The 22,218-nt window shown below is 38.3% G+C and overlaps 1 long non-coding RNA gene across 1 annotated transcript; it reads left to right on the top strand.

Moving 5' to 3' along the window:
• The first annotated feature begins 902 nt into the window (after window positions 1–902).
• Window positions 903–21,081, top strand: LOC124284853. The gene is made up of 3 exons (XR_006900657.1): window positions 903–980; window positions 11,440–11,444; window positions 21,059–21,081. It is a non-coding gene; the product is annotated as an uncharacterized LOC124284853 (long non-coding RNA).
• Window positions 21,082–22,218: the final 1,137 nt, after the last annotated feature.

The raw sequence follows: 22,218 nt of genomic DNA, 5'->3' as shown, positions 1-22,218 counted from the left end.
TTATTTATTCATTACATATGTGTGTGTTTTTTAGTTCTTTTTATTTATTTATTTATTTTTTTTTTTTTTTTTTTATTTATTTATTTATTTATTTATTTATTTATTTATTTATTTATTTATTTATTTATTTATTTATTTATTTATTTATTTATTTATTATTTCATTCATTCATTCATTCATTCATTTATTATATTTATCTATTTTTTTATTTTTTTTACATATTTTTGTTTTCATATAACTTATTTATTAACTAAAATACAACAACATGTTACCATGGTTACCTGGTCATGGTCAATCACTTTGTCAACTGTTGGAAATGAAGGCACAAATTAAGACTGTCCAGTGTAATGCTAATCCATAGTGTTGTATTTGCAGATTGAACCACTTATTTGAGCATTAGTTTCTTTTTAAAGTCGTGTTTAATACAAATGTAAGGAACCTCAGTTTCTGTGGGTTTTAATGCGATTGTTATAAGGGTCTTAGGTTACACAATGCTGATTTGCAGTAAACAGTATGTAATTGATGAAGTGAATACAGGTTGTCATGTACTGAATTTTATACTTTAAGCACCATGTTATTTCACATAGGTAGTTAAATCGTGTCCATTGAATGCCAGATGAGCGTGCCATGTGTTAATAATGATGTGTTGCCTGGTAGATGTTTGCGTTGCAGGATGTTCTTGCTATAAGACTATATACCACATTGTGTACAAAGGGCAGAGGCTCCTATCACATTCAACAGGACACAGGAAGATTGCCTAAACAAGGCATCTTCAGTAATGGTGACATTTTGCAAATATGATAGCTGGTAAATATTACCAGTTTTACAGGACATTTGACTATCCTTGAAGGACCAATACCAATGCCATCTTTGCACGGTGTGCGTTTATTGAGGTGACCATGGGTATCTCAGTTCCACCACAGCTTGTGTACCAAGATATCTCATACTGTTGTACAGTTTTTAAGTTCATGTACTCAACAGTAAATAAAGAACACAACAATTTAATAATGAAACCCTGATTGATATTTATTTGTCAGCTATGTCTACCACTGTCATTTGAAGTACAAATAAGCAATTGAGAAATATAAACAAATATCTGTATAGTTTGGTTCCAATGCTACGAATCTTCTGAAATCCTATGCACAGAGTTTCAGTAGTTAGTGGACCTATGTTCACCAGCTGACGATCGGTAACAAATTCAGTAAACATTGAAGTTACAACCACAAATGTTGTTGTCGCTTACTATTTTACAAACTTTCCAAACAGTAATTTAAAAAATATTCAGAATATTCCTTTGCTTCTCGGAAAAATACCTTTCAGGCTGTAATTTACCGAACTGTCGCATCAAGACTTCAGTAATGATATTAGTGTAACTCAAGTGCAGGTAAACAGCATAACGCACACTTGACACATACGACAGTCTGGCCATGATGGAGCGGCAGGAGTCTTGTTATCAATGCATTTGCATTTTGCAAAGTCCTCATGTTCGTTTCTCTCCTAATTATATCGTCCAACAGTATTGCATTGTTCCTTCTGGTGTCAGCAACTCATCAGTCTGTTGAGTCGTACATTACAAGTTATTCATGTCCGTAACAATGTGGTGACAGTTTCCAATGGTTTCCCGTTACATATCTACTATATAAAAGATTCACATCTTATGTGATCGTCTTCGGTGACCCGCCATAATTCTGTCTAGACATGGCGATCATTAAACCATGTATCTCGTTTACATCAGCGCCGATTATGACATATATATGTGATATTTTCGATTTAATGGGATTCATTTTCTTACACAAGCAGTTTATATCAATAAAAGCGAGAGAACCTTTGGCACATCTTCGTCACGCCGAAGACCCGGGTTCGATTCCCCACATGGGCACAATGTGTTAAGCCCATTTCTGGTGTCCCCCGCCGTGATATTGCTGGAATATTGCTAAAAGCGGCGTAAAACCAAACTCAGTCAGTCAGTTTGGCACAACTATACGAAATCTCTTGTATAAGCACAGTCGATTATACAATTCCGACAATATCATTAGCATATCTTTATGAATCAGTGTCAAATAGTTATGATTCCAGGAGTTCGCGAAAAGGTAAACGTATCCTGTCCAACCAAAGCACCTGTCATAAACAAAAAAGCTTGTCAATTGTCCACCTTAAAAACGGGAATGGTATAACCCAAAATAATTAGTTGCAAGTAAGGCTTTTGATAAAGAGAGCATGGTAAATTGTACCTTGGAAACAGGCTTGAGCTGTTGAGGGTGAAGTCATCCAGCTTGTAACGTAGACTTGTGGAACGGAGTCAATATGCAGAGAACTAAATGTGAAAGACATGAACCTATTTCAATAGTCGCCTTTAATTCTATTCCGATTGGGTAAATACGTGGAAGGGAACTGATTGTTATTTAACGGTAACAGATACACGAGAAACTAATTATAATAAATTAAATTTCTTGATTAACTTCACCAGTGAAGATCCAGGTTAGCAACATATGCTTGTCGCAAGTGGTGGCTAAAAGGATCGGGTGTAACATATGTTATATTTGGGATTACACTTTCTAAGTAAAGTACAGATTCTAGTGCTTTTGTTGCGTTGAGTCCCATCCGGGATTCGAACCCACACCCTCAGAGTCAGGCACCTAATCGCCAGCACATAGGATCGGGTAGGATCGAAAAGTCAGGCTCGCTGACTTGGTGGACACATTGTCATCATATTGATGATGAAGCTTTATATTTGAACAAAGTATACTTTTTGTTTCTTACTGAAACTGACTTCTGCACTGAAATCAGGTTCATTTCACCAGGAAGTAAAGTTAAGGTCCACTTTATCTATCAATTATGGATCATTTAACTGGAATGCGCTAGAGTTTCATTTATTTTCACTGCCTGCGTTGCCAATGGCTAGGGAAAGACTTGTTAAATCGTTTTATCAATGCAGTGGCATGTAACAATGCTTTCATTTCAGTAATGAAGGTACCAAAACATTATATACACTTGCACGCAGTGACTCACTAAATGTCGTTTAAATATATATCAGGCAATGTCTATTATGTGCGAAGCACCGACTCTAAAAGATGGTTTCTGATTTGTAAAACGGTGTATTATACCAGGGGATACAGGAATCCTTCAGGAAATTACGTGATGTCAAAACTGAGAAAATGGATTGTGTTTGGGTTAATGGAGACTGCTGGTGGGAAGCCAATAGAATGTCCGAGTCAAAGGCACGTCGAGAGCCACAGACAAGTCTATTCAATAAACAAGAAATGTTCCATTCCCATGTTGATAACCGGATTTCTGTACATACATAAGTGATCTTTTTACCCCAGATAAAATGATGCAATTACGTTTTGTGTAATTCCTTTCTTCTTTCATCCAACAAAGAAGAAAAAGAACTTCGTGACCTGCTGCTATGTCAGATGGGACTCGTGTACTGGACGTACTTAAGTGGTTTCAGTTATACGGGGTTATCCATCTATACAGGCATTTATATGGATGCTGAGTATTCTCAGAACCTGGCTTTCAGACAATGAACCATTCTAACCTCATCGAAGGCGAATATCGCAGTCACTGGCAATGCTCATAGTCATTGGCAAGGTTCGCAAAACATAACTTTTTATAGGGTTCTCTGTAATGTAGGTACAAATAAGAGTTACATTATTTACATTCATTCACTAGACACGGGAGTAGTTGGTTCAAAAATAAATATGCTTCAGATCATTATAATGATGTAGAAGAGTAAAGGTCTTATGGCCCAGAAAGAGCGGAAACAACAGTTATTGTTACAAACTACATATGACTATGATTTTATTATTCGATTAAGAAGACTTGTTACAAGTCTTTAAGGGAAACAAAGACAGGTGATGAGGGGTAATTATATTCATGAACCCTATGGTTCAATACTGGAACATACTGGCCAATTACTCAACAAATAAAGTACATTCATCAATTGAATACGTCGAACATTTTCCGATATTCAAAAGAAAACCGCGTTCCTCTGCTCTATAACTTTTATCTGACAATTTCAATCATTTTCTCCAACACGGAAGCATTCGATTCCATACCTAGTGTAAAAGTCGTGACACAACAATGAAAATATGTCTTCGTTCCCCTGTTGTCTTTCACCAAATGCAATAAAATATCACGTCTGAGCAGTTATGGAAGAAAAGCCCCAATAATCTGAAAGCAGTTCTATCCCACCAATTAGCATCATAACGATTGTATTTTTTTAGATGAAGCAATCTTTTTTCAGGCAAACAGTCAAACAATGGCCATCCATCTTAAGTGAAGCCATACAACACAAGCCCACTTCCATTCGAACAAATACCTTAAAGTCCCGTTGGAAACACGCAAACATACTGTGCCCATACAAATGCAAAAAATAGACATTCATTCGACATAATGGCATATTGTTACCGAAAATATGGCCATCTACGTGAGAATTTCTTTAAACTGTTTTTAATATCTGATTGCAATGTCTGCTATAATATCGTTCAAAATGGTAAGGGTTCTCTGTTCTTGAGGGGTGGTGGTGTAGCCTAGTGATTAAAGCGTTCGCTCGTCACGTCACAGTCCAATGTTCGATCCCCCACATGGTTCAATGTGTGAAGCCCATTTCTGGTGTCCCCGCCGTGATATTGCTGGAATATTGCTATAAGCGGCGTAAAAATAAACTCACTCACTCTGTCCTTGAGTTGGAATCCAAGATTCCACCGCGGATGGTTTGTCAACACTCTCCCAAACCACATTTGTTCCAGTATGCTTTCTGGTGAACAACTGACCTGCGACAGGTTCTACCGATAGAGGAGAATACACTCACTTTTCCTTGAACACCTTGTATCATGACTTGGTGAATCTCTCTGAATAGTTATGTGCAAAAGACAAGGTACTCTCGCTATCTTACCTTATTTCTGTGGTGGCTATTGAACGATATGAAACCATCGATATGTCTAAAGCTCAAAATTACACTTCTTGGCCACAAAATTTTTCACTAACTCACTCAAGGACATATTTGGACAAAAGGTCTCCCTTTTAACAGTTTCTTCGTGGCGAGAATAGACATAAACCCTCCCTCACGGACGTAGAGAAGCAATATTTATTCTTCAGTTAATTGAATAAGATGAAAAGTATTTGGCCTTTTGGAAGGTGTTGGGTCAATTATTTTTATCGATTTTAAACAAGTTATTCAATCCATGTGAAATACATAGCTTTAATGTTTGTTTTAATATCAACTTTTTCCGAAGATGTGAGTCTGCTTTGCAGTGTCGCGGATATTATCAATCCAAGGAGAATTGAGAATAAAAGCAGTTGATCGGTGTAATAATAGCCTTACTTTGTGATGTGGCTTCTCAGTGTCCTGACGTTGATCTTGGGCGCATCTCTCGGCCACATCCAACATTTGTTTTAACGCTCTCATATATTTATCCTGGCCATGCCCGTGTCGAATCTAGTCATTGTTGGTTCCTTACGTGGTTGTGTCATCATTTTATAGGATATTGGTGGTCAGAATAAATATCCAACTGAATTGGAGCTTTCAAGGATAACGAATGTATAGTGCTCTGGAATAATCATTTTGCTTTTGTGAAATGAATTTTGATTGTTATGTTCATTGAGAAATGCTCTTTGAAATGTTGATAAAATGAGCAAACTTAATTGTACCATAAAATTTGGGAACACCAAAGCTTGGAGCTGTTGGAATATTGTTTGACATGATGTGATAAAGAGGTTGTCATCCATTAAGCATTTGACCTTTATTGTTACATTACCTTGTTCTGATTTTGCAGACCCAAGCAAAACTTCTGACTCCTATCCATAAAGAAACAGATCCGCTATTGCGGAGCACAAGTAAAGCACATGAGGATTCCAATCTTTGGTCTGAATGTTTTATCCCCAAATTTCAGATCCAGCATTTAGCAAGATGTCTCAGAAAACCAGACTGGCATTTGCTTTCATTTTTGACATTGACATGAACCACTACTGGTGTAACCATATCCATCCTCATCAAGTTTTTTAACCAATACCCATGGGTCAGGGAATGAGGTTAATCGTTTGTGTGGGAAAGTTGATGTAGTAACTTGAAAAGTCAAGAGCTTGGTCCATGTCAGAAATTGTAAAACCTCAAGCAAGTCCTTCCGGAAATCAACATGCTATTGATTCAACTTATGAAATAATCTCTATGATTACAAAGTAATTCCTTCATTGACACTGTTAAGGATTATATTTAATCTTCGAGGCACTGAATCGGTGGCTGAACCTAATAGCATAGCTCTATGTGTACAGGGGGCGGTGGGGTAGCCAAGTGGTTAAAGCGTTCGCTCGTCACGCCGAAGGCCCGGGTTCCATTCCCAACATGGGTACGATCTACAGTGTGTGAAGCCTATTTCTGGTGACCCCGGTCGTGATATCGCTAAAAGCAGCGTAAATCAAACTCACTCACACTCACTCTTTGTACTGATTTAAATGGGGCTGTGAATCCAGGACAAATCTGTTGAAAGCTCAAAAACACTGTTGGGACTTTTGACTGAAGTTACTTTTTCAGATATGAACAAATACCAACTCACTACATATTGACCACATAGATTTACTGCAGAGGTTGACACTGTTTTAAAACGTGATGCCAGACTTCATCTGACCCCAGTGAGGTGTTATAGAGGAGATAGTTGTTTTTCGCGTCCTGCGTCACAAACCATTATTGACTTGAACACAATGTCACCGAGTTCAGACTAAGAGTTGTTGGGGACCGTGTCTTCAATGAACAGAAGTATCTAAATAATGAACGTTGAGGGCATTTCTGAGTAGCACTGTAACCCTCATGGAATCCATCCTAACTACATCATCCGTTGACTCCATCGACAATGTCAATCCTGAATATGACTTGAAGCATGTCTGCATTCAGACATATAAATAGGTCATTAATGTCATTGCCATTATTCCTTGAATCCTTGACCACAACCTCATGACAGATTGAATTGTTTGACAATGACTTCAGCCAAATTTGAACACTTTATCGTGATCTGTTGATTGCTATATAATACATAAAGTATACATCTGAAACCCGCATCTGCGTCTCTTTTTTGGAAGAGGATACCTTTGTTAAAAATACTTCTTTATGATGAGGAAAAATCTGGAATTTCAACCGACGATGATGGTGTCAGGCGCGCAAAATGTGAATAGGTTATTGGCGATCGAAATCTTCATGGAAGCGTCTCTAGGGATCTTGAAGTCTTTGAACCACTGTTAGACTTTAAAATAGCCCCATGAAGTGAAAAGCATCATTATAGTGAATACAATGACTGTCTGGATGGCGTGTATGCATACTTGTATATCACTGATGCTCATTTCTTCAGTTTCATGGGCATTTCTTGAACACTCTCAGGGAAATTGGACTTCAATGTTGCTTTTGGAACTTTGAAAAGATGCAGTCTCTTTGGTCAATATTTTAACTAAACATTGCCTCGTCGTTCCTGTTGACTGTCTGCATGTGAGATTAAATTACTTTTGTTTGTTTTAATTTTTCGAACCATTTGACTCTTTTAGCTCCTGTTGCAGACAGATGTTTTAAACGGCTTAAGTGATGACTGGACCCTGTGGTGCAAATTAAGCCCACCTCTCTCTCTGAACACTCTGAACACATGCTTATGGTACAATAACATGTGCTTTTTGCAGATATCTCAAGTGATTATCGAAGGGGTTTCTCGCCTATACTTCTCAATACTGTCACTGAATCCTCTTCTCTTTCCGAATCAATATCACAGGCATATGCCTCCATATCATTGTTCATTAAAACTCCTTAGGCATCAGAATAACATATGACACATGGCTCATATGCAACTGAGTAAATAACTTAAATCTTCGATGTCTAACTTGCCGAACAGTTCATGTCCACTCTGACTAGACCATCGCTGTATGGGTGATTCATACTCATTTAAAACACGACATTGGACATTTCGTCAATATGGATAATAACCAGCCAAGATGCATCAGTTAATTAACCTTTCCCATTTTCATCTGGCCTCAGACTAATCTTACGTTTTGTCAACGTGAGTTGTTTAGGTATTAGAGAGCTGAATAACGTTGATAACTGCATACGTCCCTCATTGATTCTATCTATTGATGGTTGCACTGCACACGTTGTACAGCGTGCAGCTTGCATTATCAGAATGTCATAACAAGTCTGGATATCAGACTGTAAGCAAATACGTGATGTCTGTATTATTAATTGCACCTGTTCATATGAATCACCCCAAGCTCAAGTACATGAAGCTAATTATTCAATAGTAGGTGAAATTGGAAAGGGTATGAAATATCAATAGTCATATCTGACAAGGCGTTGAAAACTTCACCGACTTTATAACCGTAACAGATCAGTAGGATCATCATATTCTCATCTCTGTCACAGGAAATGTACGATCAAAGACTATGGACAAAACCGGACCACTTACACATGTGTACTGACTCAGTAACAGCATGCATTTATGCACGTATAAAACGTCAGTGCAAAAGAATTCCCAGTATTGACTACCCTCAGAAACAACTTCTCTTTGCTGTAAAGGGAGAAATAGCTTTGAAAATTATGTGAATGGATCACTAAAAATCAGTGATGACACCAGGTGTTCTCAGAAAGGGTAAGCATGTCATGTCAACCAGTAACAAATGATATTACGTAGTATATGTCACAGTCCATGGCATGTCCTCTTCCGCTCTGCCCTTTACTGAAGTTGAAAAGACACAATGAAGCAAGTCTAGTTGTACGTTGTCACGTAGACACAGGACATGCTTGTCATTGTCATTCCATTAACGGAAAATACTTTTGGGGTTGTATTGGGGGCGTGGCACGAACAAGGGTAAAGCACTCACTGATGGCAAATCTCTAGCTGTATATTTTTGTCTCTCATGTGCTTGCACTGGTCACACCACAAAATCTGCCATCTAAAGGGAAAAGAGATTTGTTCAATATAGCAGTCGGAGCAGGATGGATTACCGCCATTCTCAACTGCTGTTCCATTACTCGATCAAATGCTGTTGAACCGTGAAGATCCGGGTTAGAATTGGTCTTTCGTAACCCATGCTTGTCATAAGAGGCGACAAACGGGATCGGGTGGTCAAGCTCGCTGACTTGGTTGACACATGTCATTGTATCCCAGTTGCGTAGATTGATCATTGGATTGTTTGGTCCAGACTCGATCATTTACAGACCTCCTCCATATAGTTGGAATATTGCTGGGTTCCTCAATCGGGTAGTTACTGGTTTCCTAATCACAAAGACAACATCATATTTTTGCACAAGTCACCATTACGTCAAGGCGTCTATTGAAACCGAGAACTACTACATTCAGCACACATCATATCAACCTTGTTGTCAATTCGTTTGAGGTTGTTGATCGAACTGGACATCTTTCAGACAGAAATAACGTTGCACTACAACTGGGTAAATTGTTCGTATAGCTCACAGATACGTTCATGGACATTGGCATGCATGGTTAACGCCTTCCTGCTAGAAAAAATCATTTGTCTACTAAAGTCAGAGTTCATCTGTCTTTGAAATACTAACTGAGCGCTACATTGCTACTTGTTACTCCCCATGTTGTCTTTATTTAATAGAAGCCATTAATTCACAGGCGAGCAAGGCTTTAGAGAGACGGAATTTGCAATAAAGGGTGTCGTTTTCAGCCATGCCAGTGACATTGACAGTGACCGCTGATCCTGGCTTCCCAAAATTAAATTTGTGCATACAATGATGTAACAATTCGTTTCACGTCGCTGATCTAACTTGTCGTCTTTCAGACAGAAGTGACATTGCACGACAACAGGACCTGGTTACATTATGTCGTACTTCTCGCAATTTCGGCCATTGACATCCCTTAGAGGAATACCAAGCAACATGAAAATTCATCTGGCTCCTGATGTCAGAGTTAATCTATGATTGGAACACCATGTAAACGCCCCATTAGTCGCTTGTTAGCCTCCATGTCTGCCCTGTGCTTTCCTGAAGAGGTGGTATTGGAACACGGTGACCTGTGGGTTTCAGGCGACACACAGTGTGCACGGTTCCTCAGCAATAATAGAACTCGCAGTTCTGTTGTTAGAATCCTAATTTTGACCCCACTTTCATTATCCTCGGGATTTGAGTTTTTGTACTTCAAACCTTTATGATTTTCGTCATTTGTTCAAAACGGTCCAACACACTCACGAACTTGATGCATGGCAGTCCATATTCGCCTCAAAACATTGACATGCGTTAGAGAAGTTTATATATAACCTTCCAGAATCAACCTTGCTTCAACTGTGTAAACATATGTTACGAACAAGCTTGCAGACACAGTGTCAAGACCATCGTCAAGACCATCGTCAAGACCATCGTCCAAACCTAAACCACATTTTTTGTTCTGACAATGATATAATTTCTCTTGCGTATTGACTGTCAGAACAGTTCTTGACATTTCAAACCACCAAACACTGTCTGAACGTAAAGAACCTTGAGTCATCATGTGCCATGTATTCACGAAAGTTCCAAGCGTAAGTCAAACTGTTGAACCATGGGACCACACAGGTTGAGTCAATACTGCACCTGTAACGGCCATATTGGTTTGGAAACTACATAAGCTATAGTCTGTTTGCATTGAAAACGTACCGATGAATGTCAATTTAAACAAAAAAGTAAATCGAATAAGATGAAATTAAGATTGCGAATCCTCATAATTTTACCTTGCCAACTGACCATTTAAATCTCAGAATTTTATTCAATTTAGGATAAAAGTTGTTTAACAAACGATCATAGTTTCAAATCGCTATTATTGGTTTGTATTGCAAGGGTGTATGCACATTAAATGAAACATTGAGAACAAGTAGAGTTGCCCTAAGTTAACGCTCATCACGAACCGCACGTGCATTTTTTTCACTGTTCCATCTACTGCGCTCACCCCCTTCTAATTCAAACCAATAATAGCGATTTGAATGTATGATCGTTTGTTAAACAACTTTTGTCCTACAATGAATAAAATTCTGTGATTTTAAATGTTCAGTTAGCGAGGCAAATTCTTTGAGGATTCGCAGTCTTAATTTCACTTTATTTGATTTACTTTTTTGTTTAAAGTGAAATTCATCGGTACGTTTTCACTGCAAACAGACTATACCTGCTTCTTTAAAGTGAATGCCAATGAACATTTTCTGATATTTTATGGTGATCTCCAGATTAATGATCATATGTTGTAAACATGACCTGCGTAACTATCTACTTCTAGACACTCGTAACGTTGATAACTGCGGAGATAGATGTCATGGGTCAGTTGTTTGTTGTACGACACTACTTTCCAAAGAAAATTCATAAATCCAGGTATCAAAGTCTCATGATCAACACTGTCTGGATATTGGGTGACTGTGATATAATCGAGTAAAGGTATAGGCACATGTGATTTCTAAGCATGGTAACGACTTGCTGTGTGAGAGAGATAGTCGTATGTGTGAACTGTAAGTTAGCATGTGGAAGCGCTGGTGGCAAGTATGGTTTTAGTGCTGGCATTCAAGGCTGGCGTGGTGTTGGCATGGTTCTAGCATGTGTAGAGGCATAGTTAGTTGGTAAGCACTCAGCACTTATTCCAGCTATATGGCGCCGGTCTATAAATAATCGAGGGTAGACCAAACAATCCAGTGATCAGCAGTTAATCGAGCATCAAATCTAAGCGTACTGGGATACGATAGCGTGTGTCAATTAAGTTGGCGAACCTGACCATCCGATCCCCTGAGTCGCCTCCTACGACAAGCATGAGTTGCTGAAGACCAGTTCTATTTTTAAATATCATTGATTGGACAAAATGTATATAAACTTCTCTCTTGATGTCAGAAAAGTACACCCGTGAACATCCTGGCTAGAACTGATCTTCAGCAGCCCATGCTTGTCGTAAGAGGCGACTAAATGAATTGAATAACTGGCAGGTGGTCAGTATGTTTACGATGAAAGCATACTCTTTAATGAGTCAGTTATAATAATGGACATGTGAAGATCCTGGCTAGAATTGGTCTTCAGCAACCCATGACTGTGACTAGCGCGATCAGGTGATGAGGTTCGCTGATTTGGTTGACACGTCGTTGTATCCAAGTTGTGTAGATCGATGCTCACGCTGTTGATCACTGGATTGTCTTGTGCAGATTTAATTATTTACATACCTCCATCATATACTACAAAGATGGTCATATTTTGTGAGAGTGTCGCAGATCTTTACCATCTGCGGGGGCGGTGGGGTATTCCACTGGTTAAAGCGTTCGCTTGTCACGCCGAAGACCCGGGTTCGATTCCCCATGGGTAAAATGTGAAGCCCATTCTGGTGTTACCCGCCGTGATATTGCTGGAATATTGTTGTAAACGCGGCGAAAAATTAAACTTACTCACTCACTCTTACCATCTGCACCTCGACATCACCCTCTTGATACGGAAATACACATGGACCAAGGATCACTGGATTGTCTGGTCATGCTATTACTGACAACCAAGCCTGTGTAGCTGGAATATTGCTGAGAGTGGCGTTAAAAACAATTAAAAGAAAACTATTTACAAAGTCGTTTGGACTATAAGTACTAAGATGATCATTTCTTTTAGAGACTGTTAGTTGATCTTAACATCGTTTCCTTGATAACCCGACGTGGATACAATATTGACGACAAAGCTTTGAATTTGAAATTATGGGGAAAAATCATTTGTTACTAAAGCTTACTCAAGCAAATCAGGTTCATTTCACCAGGAAGTAAAGTTAAGGTCCACTTTATCTATAAAGCCCTTATTGATCATTTAACTGGAATGAGCTTGTGGTTCATTTATTTTCACTGCCTGCGTTGCCAGAGGCGAGAGAAAGACTTGTTAAATCCTTTTATCAATGCAGTGGCATGTAACAATGCTTTCATTTCAGTAATAAAGGTACAAAAACATTACATACACTTGCACACAGTAACTCACTAAATGTCGTTTAATTACATATCAGACAATGTCTATTATGTCCGAAGCGCCAACTCTAAAAGATGGTTTCTGATTTGTATAACGGTGTTTGATACCAGGGGATACAGGAATCCTACAGGGCATTACGTGATGTCAAAACTGAGAAAATGGATTGTGTGCGGGTTAATGGAGACTGCTGGTGGGAAGCCAATAGAATGTCCGAGTCAAAGGCACGTCGAGAGCCACAGACAAGTCTATTCAATAAACAAGAAATGTTCCATTCCCAAGTTGATAACCGGATTTCTGTACATACATAAGTGCTCTTTTTACCCAAGAGAAATGATGCAATTACGTTTTGTGTAATTCCTTCCTAACTTCGTGACCTGCTGCAATGTCAGAAGGTACTCGTCTATTTGAGCGTACTCGTGTACTGGACGTACTTAAGCGGTTTCAGTTATACGGGGTTATCCATCTATACAGACATTTATATGGATGCTGAGTATTCTCAGAACCTGGCTTTCAGACATTGAGACATTCTAACCTCATCAAAGTCGAATATCGCAGTCACTGGCAATGCTCATAGTCATTGGCAAGGTTCGCAAAATATAACATTTTATAGGGTTCTCTGTAATGTAGTTACAAATAAGAGTTACATTATTTACATTCATTCACTAGACACGGGAGTAGTTGGTTCAAAAATAAATATGCTTCAGATCATTACAATGATGTAGAAGAGTAAAGGTCTTATGGCCCAGAAAGAGCGGAAACAACAGTTATTGTTACAAACTACATATGACTATGATTTTATTATCTGATTAAGAAGACTTGTTACACATCTTTAAGGGAAACAAAGACAGGTGATGAGGGGTAATTATATTCATGAACCCTATGCATCAATACGGGAACATAAAGTACATTCATCACTTGAATACGTCGAACGTTTTCCGATATTCAAAAGAAAACCGCGTTCCTCTGCTCTATAACTTTTATCTGACAATTTCAATCATTTTCTCCAACACGGAAGCATTCGATTCCATACCTAGTGTAAAAGTCGTGACACAACAATGAATATATGTCTTCGTTCCCCTGTTGTATTTCACCAAATGCAATAAAATATCACGTCTGAGCAATTATGGAAGAAAAGCCCCAATAATCTGAAAGCAGTTCTATCCCACCAATTAGCATCATAACGATTGTACTTTTTTAGATGAAGCAATCTTTTTTCAGGCAAACAGTCAAACAATGGCCATCCATCTTAAGTGAAGCCATAAAACACAAGCCCACTTCCATTCCAACAAATACCTTAAAGTCCCGTTGGAAACACACAAACATACTGTGCCCATATAAATGCAAAAAATAGACATTCATTCGACATAATGGCATATTGTTACCGAAAATATGGCCATCTACGTGAGAATTTCTTTAAACTGTATTTAATATCTGATTGCAATGTCTACTATAATAGCGTTCAAAATGGTAAGGGTTCTCTGTTCTTGAGGGGGGGGGGGGGTTGTAGCCTAGTGATTAAAGCGTTCGCTCGTCACGTCACAGTCCCATGTTGGATACCCCACATGGTTCAATGTGTGAAGCCCATTTCTGGTGTCCCCGCCGTGATGTTGCTGGAATTTGGCTATAAGTGGCGTAAAACTAAACTCACTCACTCTGTCCTTGAGTTGGAATCCAAGATTCCACAGCGGATGGTTTGTCAACATTCTCCAAAACCACACTTGTTCCAGTATGCTTTCTGGTGAACAACTGACCTGCGACAGGTTCTACCGATAGAGAAGAATACACTCCCTTTTCCTTGAACACCTTGTATCATGACATGGTGAATCTCTCTGAATAGTTATGTGCAAAAAACAAGGTACTCTCGCCATGCTACCTTATTTCTGTGACGGCTATTGAACGATACGTAACCATCGATATGTTTGAAGCTCAAATTCAGCTTCTTGGCCAGATTACCATATTTTGACTTTTCAATTCATGTAAGAATCGATCCTACATCACAAGACCGCCTACGCGGTGTAGTGGTTAGAGCGTCCGCCTGGAGAGCGGAGGGTCGCGGGTTCGATCCCCGACCGCGTCATACCAAAAGACGTTAAAATATGGTACTTGTTGGTCCCTGCCTGGCGCTCGGCATTAATGGGTACAACAAGGACTGGTCTGCTCGGAGTCAGTATAATGTGTCTGAGTTGGGTATTCATGCTTCACTGCGGCATGGTATCTCAGTGGGCTAGCACTATAAAACCAGCTTCAGTCTGGGCTAGTACAAGCAGCCGCACATACACATACACACGCATGCACGTCGTCATATGAGCGAAATATTCTCAAGCACTACGTAAAACCCAATTTCACCTCACCTCACCTCACCTCCTACATCACAAATGTTTCACTCACTCACTCAAGGTCATATTTGGACAAAAGGTCACCCTTGTAACAGTTTCTTCGTAGCGAGAACAGACATAAACCATCCTTCACGGAAATAGAGAAGCAATATTTATTCTACAGTTAATTGAATAAGATGAAAAGTATTAAGCCTTTTGGAAGGTCTTGGGTCAATTATTTTTACCGATTTTAACCAGGTTATTAAATCCATGTGAAATAGCTTTAGTGTTTGTTTTAATATCAACTTTTTCAGAAGATCTGAGTCCTGCTTTCATCAGTGTCATGGATATTATCAAGCCAAAGAGAACTGAGAATAAAAGAAGTTGATCGGTATAATAATAGCCTTACTTTGTGATGTGGCTTCTCAATGTCCTGACGTTGACCTTGGGCGCTTCTCTCGGCCACATCAAACATTTGTTTTATCTCTCTTATACGTTTATCCTGGTCATGTCCGTGTCGAATCCAGTCAACGCTGGTTCCTTATGTGGATGTGTCGTCATTTTATAGGATATTGGTGGTCAGAATAAATATCCGAAAGATATGAAAACTGACAACGGAATTTCGAACGTTCAAGGATAGCGAATGTATAGTGCTCTGGAATAATCATTTTGCTTTTGTGAAATGAATTTTCATTTTTATGTTCAATGAGGAAGGAAGATTAAAATGTCGACAAGCAAATATTTAATGCTCCTGAATCTAATCTGCCGACGTAAACCGTAAATCTTAAAGACACCACCCATCTCTTGCTTACATAACACCGCATCTGTTCAATTCTGCGAATAACAAGAGCTTAACACTCTAGTGATTAAAGAACCATAATGCACATGGTTGCAAGAAGTCAATTCTGATTTCTGCTTGTGAAAGTGCGGGGCAGAAAAGTTCCGTTGTCTTTTGAAAGTGCGTGTGCGTGTGTGCAATGTTTGTTTTTTAATTATGTCTGGGGTTTTCTCTATCTTTTGTGTTTTGTGTTTTTGTTTAGCGTTTTATTTTTGACAAATTATCATTAGAGAAATCACAATCTAACGCTTATTGAATGAATGTTTGTATGGCTTACAATAAGCTTTTAGTAACGTTCACAGTACAAATTCACTTGGCCTGAGGCATTAACACTGCAAAACAAACGTAGTTCAACTGTGTTTCTCTTTGCTAGCGTGTGTATGTGTGTATGTGTGTGCGTGCGTGTGTGCGTGGGTGGATGTAACTTCTAATCCCGGTTCGACACGATTCTAGGTTTGTTGTCAGTACCATACTCGATAGTTTCAGCTTGAGGATAATTTTGAATTACACCTGGTCTTTATTTATAAACTATTCTGGTGTTATCACGACAGGAGACACAAGAAACAGGCTTCCCGTAAGATAACTATGAGGGGAATTGAACAGGTACCTTTGGCGCAACGAACGACCGCTTAAACATCTGTGTGTGGCTACTCACACCCACTCGGGATGACGTTGACCATTTGTAAAGATCGCCGTTCATGATGAACATACCGATCTTTACTTGGCACTTTATAAGTATAAGTCAAATGTCATGGATCCAATAGCCCGGCATATCGGATTAGAATCACGTTTGGTCATATTCTCATGACCTAACCTACTTTACTTTACAAAGATTACTCCTAGATATAAATATGTTGTAAAAGCAACTTTTTACACGTAATAAGACAAAACTATTAGGTATGAGCCATTGGTGTCAGACCTTTTGCTTCCTTACCAAACTTAGCCAATTTACATTGTGTGGTGACACTGCAATTCGTCATGCACATCTACGCCCTCAGGTTGTATGCCTTCCAATTCAAAATTGTGAACCCGGAAGCACTTCTATTAAAGTCATTGTAACCTCTGATCATCTAACTTTGCAGCAATATGTGCCAATGAACATTCTTTTACATTTACACTATCCAGACATCTGCATCAGTAGGGATTCATTTTCTTTTTATGGTGGCACAATTTGCTAAATTACATGTATCACATGTTTTCCTCACTTTATGCATTAGAAGTCTGATTTATATATCAGCTGATACACAGTCTGCATGACCCATATCAAGAACTATTTAGTATGAAATGTTTTGCTTTTAACAGGGAATCGAATTGAGTTATAATTAGAATTTATTGGCATGTTTGTTTTCTGTCTCTGACAGTGTGTACATTACATGAAAGGCATTTTAACAACGTAAATTCCAAGAGATATGCAGCTTGTGATAACGTGAATGCAAATTCGACATGTGTGTTCACGCAACTGTGCATATTACAAATGGTTATAGTGTAATTATGTATATGGTTTTAAAAGCAAACAATGTTAACCAGATTATCAAAGTATTGAGGGCTTGAAAATGTGACACAGTAGAAAATAAAGCTCATGGGGATAATTGACGCCAACAGCACTGTGATCTACGGTGCGACACTGTAAGTCCGATATCAAACATATTCAATGGATCGTGCATAATTTCATGGAAAACCAGCTTCACAAGTATATCTAAATTCATAGACACCAGGGTTTGATTTGATCTTCATCTTCCCATGCAAGTCAAGGATGGCTCGATGACTTGGTTGACGAATGTTATCGATTCCCAGTTGCGTGAATCGATGCTCATGATGTTAATCATTGGATTGTCTGGGCTCCATTAGATACAGGCCGCTGTCAAAAAGCCGGAAAATGATCAGTGCAGCGTAAAACTACAAACACAAACTAAAATCATACTTTTTAGACAGTTGAGTCGAATAGCTGAGCAATCATCCTTTGGTCATGGGTGACGCTAAAACCCTTGGTGATTCGTTCTTTAAGATCCCTATGTGAAATTTAATGGTGGGTGTTCTTGTCATTCCTTCAAAATAAGATTCGGTTCGAACAGAACACTCGCAAGCTCAGGGAGACTGTAATATTGCTGTACAATTTTGTCCACTGTTTTGCGTGTCAAATGTCTGTGACAACTTAAGAGTTATATTGTGGGTAAACCGGTTTTGTTTGACTGTGCATTTAACTTTCTGTCTGTCCAAACAGAAATTTGTGGAATTGGCCGGATTTTCCACAGACGCATGTACTGAAATATCGTTAGCACATATCTTGCTGTCATGGTGCAAAATATGTTTAATGAATGGTGTATATGCTAGGGTTGTGCAATATAACCGGTTTACCGGTATTTACCTGTTCAGACATGGAAACGATACGTATTGCGATACGCTGATCGAAAACCGGTATTTTGACTTGCATTCGGATATTTCCTTTTTTTCATTTGTGCCAAATATTATTCACATTTTTATTTTTAATCATGAATAAAAGTTGTTATAAAAGCTTAATGAAGCATAGTGATTTTCTGTGTATTTGCTCTATAAATCAAGCATTACCTAGATTATAAGTAGTTTTTTTGTTTTAAAATACTTCATGCAATATATTGCAATACATATCGCAATACATGCTTTCGCATCGCAATAAATCGCAATATAAAAATTCTCTGCGATACCCACCCCTAGTATATGCCAGGACTGATCCTGGTGGCCGTACTGCCGTCTAGTACAACTGTAAGTCTTTTGATCATAAAGTATCGCTTGAACCATTTATATAATTATACATATTTGTCTTACATACAAATACGTTGACTTGTACAATGTAGGTGGACTCAACTGGCATAAGGGCAGATTTTCATGTAATCAACAGGGTTTTTTTATTTCTAAAGTAATGGACAACATGCTCAAAAATATTTTGTTCGATACACGATACTTCGGGTTAGAATTGATCTTCAGTAACCCATACTTGTCGTGAGAGGCGACTAACGGGATCGGGTGGTCAGGTTCGCAGACTTGGTTGACACATGTTATCGTATCCCAATTGCGCAGATCGATGATCATGATCACTGGATTGTCTGGTTCAGACCCGATTATTTACAGACCGCCGCCATATAGCTGGAATACATATTATTGCTGAGTGCGGATTAAAACTAAACTCACTCACTCATTCTAAATGCCACAGGTTTATACATCAAGTATTTATTTTTAAAGCCTATTTTATTGCTATGGCTCTTTCTGAATTACTGGAAATGTTGACATCGGGAGTGACATATTGAACAGTTTAACAAGAAATGAGGCTGATTTTGCATCAGTTAATTCAAGTAATCTATTATTCCAACGATCCCTATATCTTCAGGCGTGTCAACTGGAAGAACAACATCCTCACTTTCTTTATACCTGAGTGTCATATTAAAGGTCTCTACATTTTCATCAATATGAGTTTTGTTATTTTGTGCGGGTTTTCTTGTCTGATCAGCGGAGTAAGTAAATTAATTGCCTTCCCTGTCTTTGCAGGAATGTGTTGGAAGAAACACTGTAGGAACGTGTTTGTCCTTAGCTTTCTTCACCAAAATGACACCACATTTTGTTTCAATATGTGACATTTATATTCCTATCGTCAGTCGAAATATATTCGTAGGCAACACAGACAACAGAAGTAACTTTATTTCTAGATAATGTACCTTTGGTCAATTCGCAAGTTTTGCCGTTTAACAATTTAATGCTGACGATTACATTTTTCTTATCAGTCTGTATCCTTTCAGAGTAGATCTCTAGGCGTTGTACATGCTCTTGGTTCGTTATTTCGTATATTTTTATTCATGTGTTTTAACGGAACAATTCGAAGCCTCGGATAAGAGTCCCTATCCAGTGAATATTTCAATTTGTTGATCGATACTCAATCTGTTGATCACTGGATTGTCTGGTCCAGACTCAATTATGTAACGACAACCGCTATTTTGCTGGAATATTGATGAGTGCGTCGTTAAACAACAACAAACAATCAGATTGTCAAAAGGATTTTAGTTTCATCTACATCAACGATGGCATCATTGTTCATTTCACTTTGATATTTTTCAGTTTTGGGGATATTGTTTCTTAAAACTTAAACATTTGTGACAGCATTCGATACATTTCCGATCCAAACTGCTGAAACTCGTCGACAATCAATATTTGTAGATATTGTTCATGTTGACTCAATCAGTAGTAAAACTGATCGATACAAGTTAACCAACATCGAAAGTAAGAACGAATATTTAGCGCAAAATACGGTGGTGTCACATTCCAGACATGCATCTTCTATGTTCAGTATGTACAAACACAATCGCCGAGAAATGAAGATCAAAAACCCCACTCAAGCAAAACAAATGAGAAAGAATTATGAACAGTATTGAATCATTTACAGTGAAAAGATGATTCCATTTTAAGTAGAATAATAATATTAATTATCATTAAAAAATAGGATGTTTTGATAACAACAAAGAAAGGCAACAAAGACAGACGGTCGAATGCATCTGGCATTTCAGCAATGTAAAGTTCGGTACCCATGTTACACAATCACGTGTTAAGTATGTGACACGTGCTGCACGTTTTGCACAGTGAAAATACAGGTAGTTGTTTCTGCCTTTTGTCGATTTCGTTGAGAAACAATCTGACCTTCAGACCGTTGGATTTTACCACTGGCACAGACTTCCACAGTGAGTTTCTGTACATAATTTTGATATTTTGCCACGTTTAGTTGCATTCGTTTGATAATTTGAAAATATGATAAGCTGTGAATTACAAGCACGTTGATGAAAACTTAATGTCTTACGTTTGTCACACCATTGTAGATTAATGAAAAGATGAAAGAGCTGCTAGTGGTTAAAGTGTTCGCTCGTCTCGCTGACCCGGGTTCGACTCACCTTGTTAAAAGCGGCGTAAAACTAAACTCACTCACTCACTCATCACTTATATCAAGGAAAAGTCGCTGAGTTTCATACTGTTGCAGATAAGTTTCAATATATCTGTCACTTGCAGTCTAAACTTATAGGAAAACTATAATCAGTGATATGAATGAAAGAAATACACACAACATATTTTAAGAAAGAAGGAAAACTGAAATATCCATGTCCCATCACATTTTACCAGGAACAAATTGGGGTAAGCATAAAGGTATACTATTGTACCTGTTAGTTAGTCAATGTAGGGAAAATGTAACGTTTTGAACGTATCATTTTAAGAGAAAGTACATCATTCCACATAAATTCATAAGAGTGAGTTTGGTTTTACGGCGCATTTAGCAATATTGCAGCAATATCACGGAGGGGAACACAAGAAATGGGCCCATGTGGGGAATCGAACCCAGGTTTTCGGCGTGGCGAGCCAACGCTTTAACCACTAGGCTACCCCACCGCCCCATGAAAATTCAAAAGAAATTCACAAGTAATAAGTTTTGCATTAATAAATATGCCACTGTATTCTATTTCTTTCTGTATGATTCCTTGTCGAACTACGTTCTATGTCAAGTCAAAACATTAATTACACAACAGTCTCGTTTCCTGTTGACTGGGTTCCGTCCTATTGCGCAGCTTAGTACAATAACCAGTCCAGAATTTTGAGACCAATTCATTTAATTGGATACATAAATATTCATCAGTATTATTTGCTACATCTAAGCTCTTGTATATTGCAACACTATGCTCCTTATAATCCTTGCAAATATGTCGTGCAGCGTGCTCAGAGCGGTCTGGTACGGACTTGATATTATATCAATCACATTGTGCGTTACAGAATTACACTGAATAAGCGCAAAAAAAATACATAACTGGTGTAACCAGTGAGCCAGATGAATTGTGAATCATTTTACGACCTCATCAAACTGGGGCAGGCTGTGATGTCTTAGTTAAGGTCATGCTGCCTACACCTCGTCAAAAAATATAGAAATACGATGTTATCAAAGTTTAGAATTAAAATTTATTTGTAAATACCATTTTCTTATGAAACAAGAAATCGGAAATTCTGTGTAACCATCGTTGTTTGTGATGTCTATTTTCACTTTCACACAAGAAAATTCGGATCGGCTGAAAAGTAGGTCATTGTCTGAATAGGTTAATGAGACTCATATTTCGGTTTGTAGATCAAAGTATATGAAA

This window comes from Haliotis rubra, unplaced genomic scaffold (assembly GCF_003918875.1).
Source record: "Haliotis rubra isolate DU_JTF1 unplaced genomic scaffold, ASM391887v1 Scf346, whole genome shotgun sequence".
NCBI lineage: Eukaryota > Metazoa > Mollusca > Gastropoda > Lepetellida > Haliotidae > Haliotis > Haliotis rubra.
Note: the sequence above shows the minus strand (reverse complement) of the source record. Positions and strands in the feature narration are given on the sequence as shown.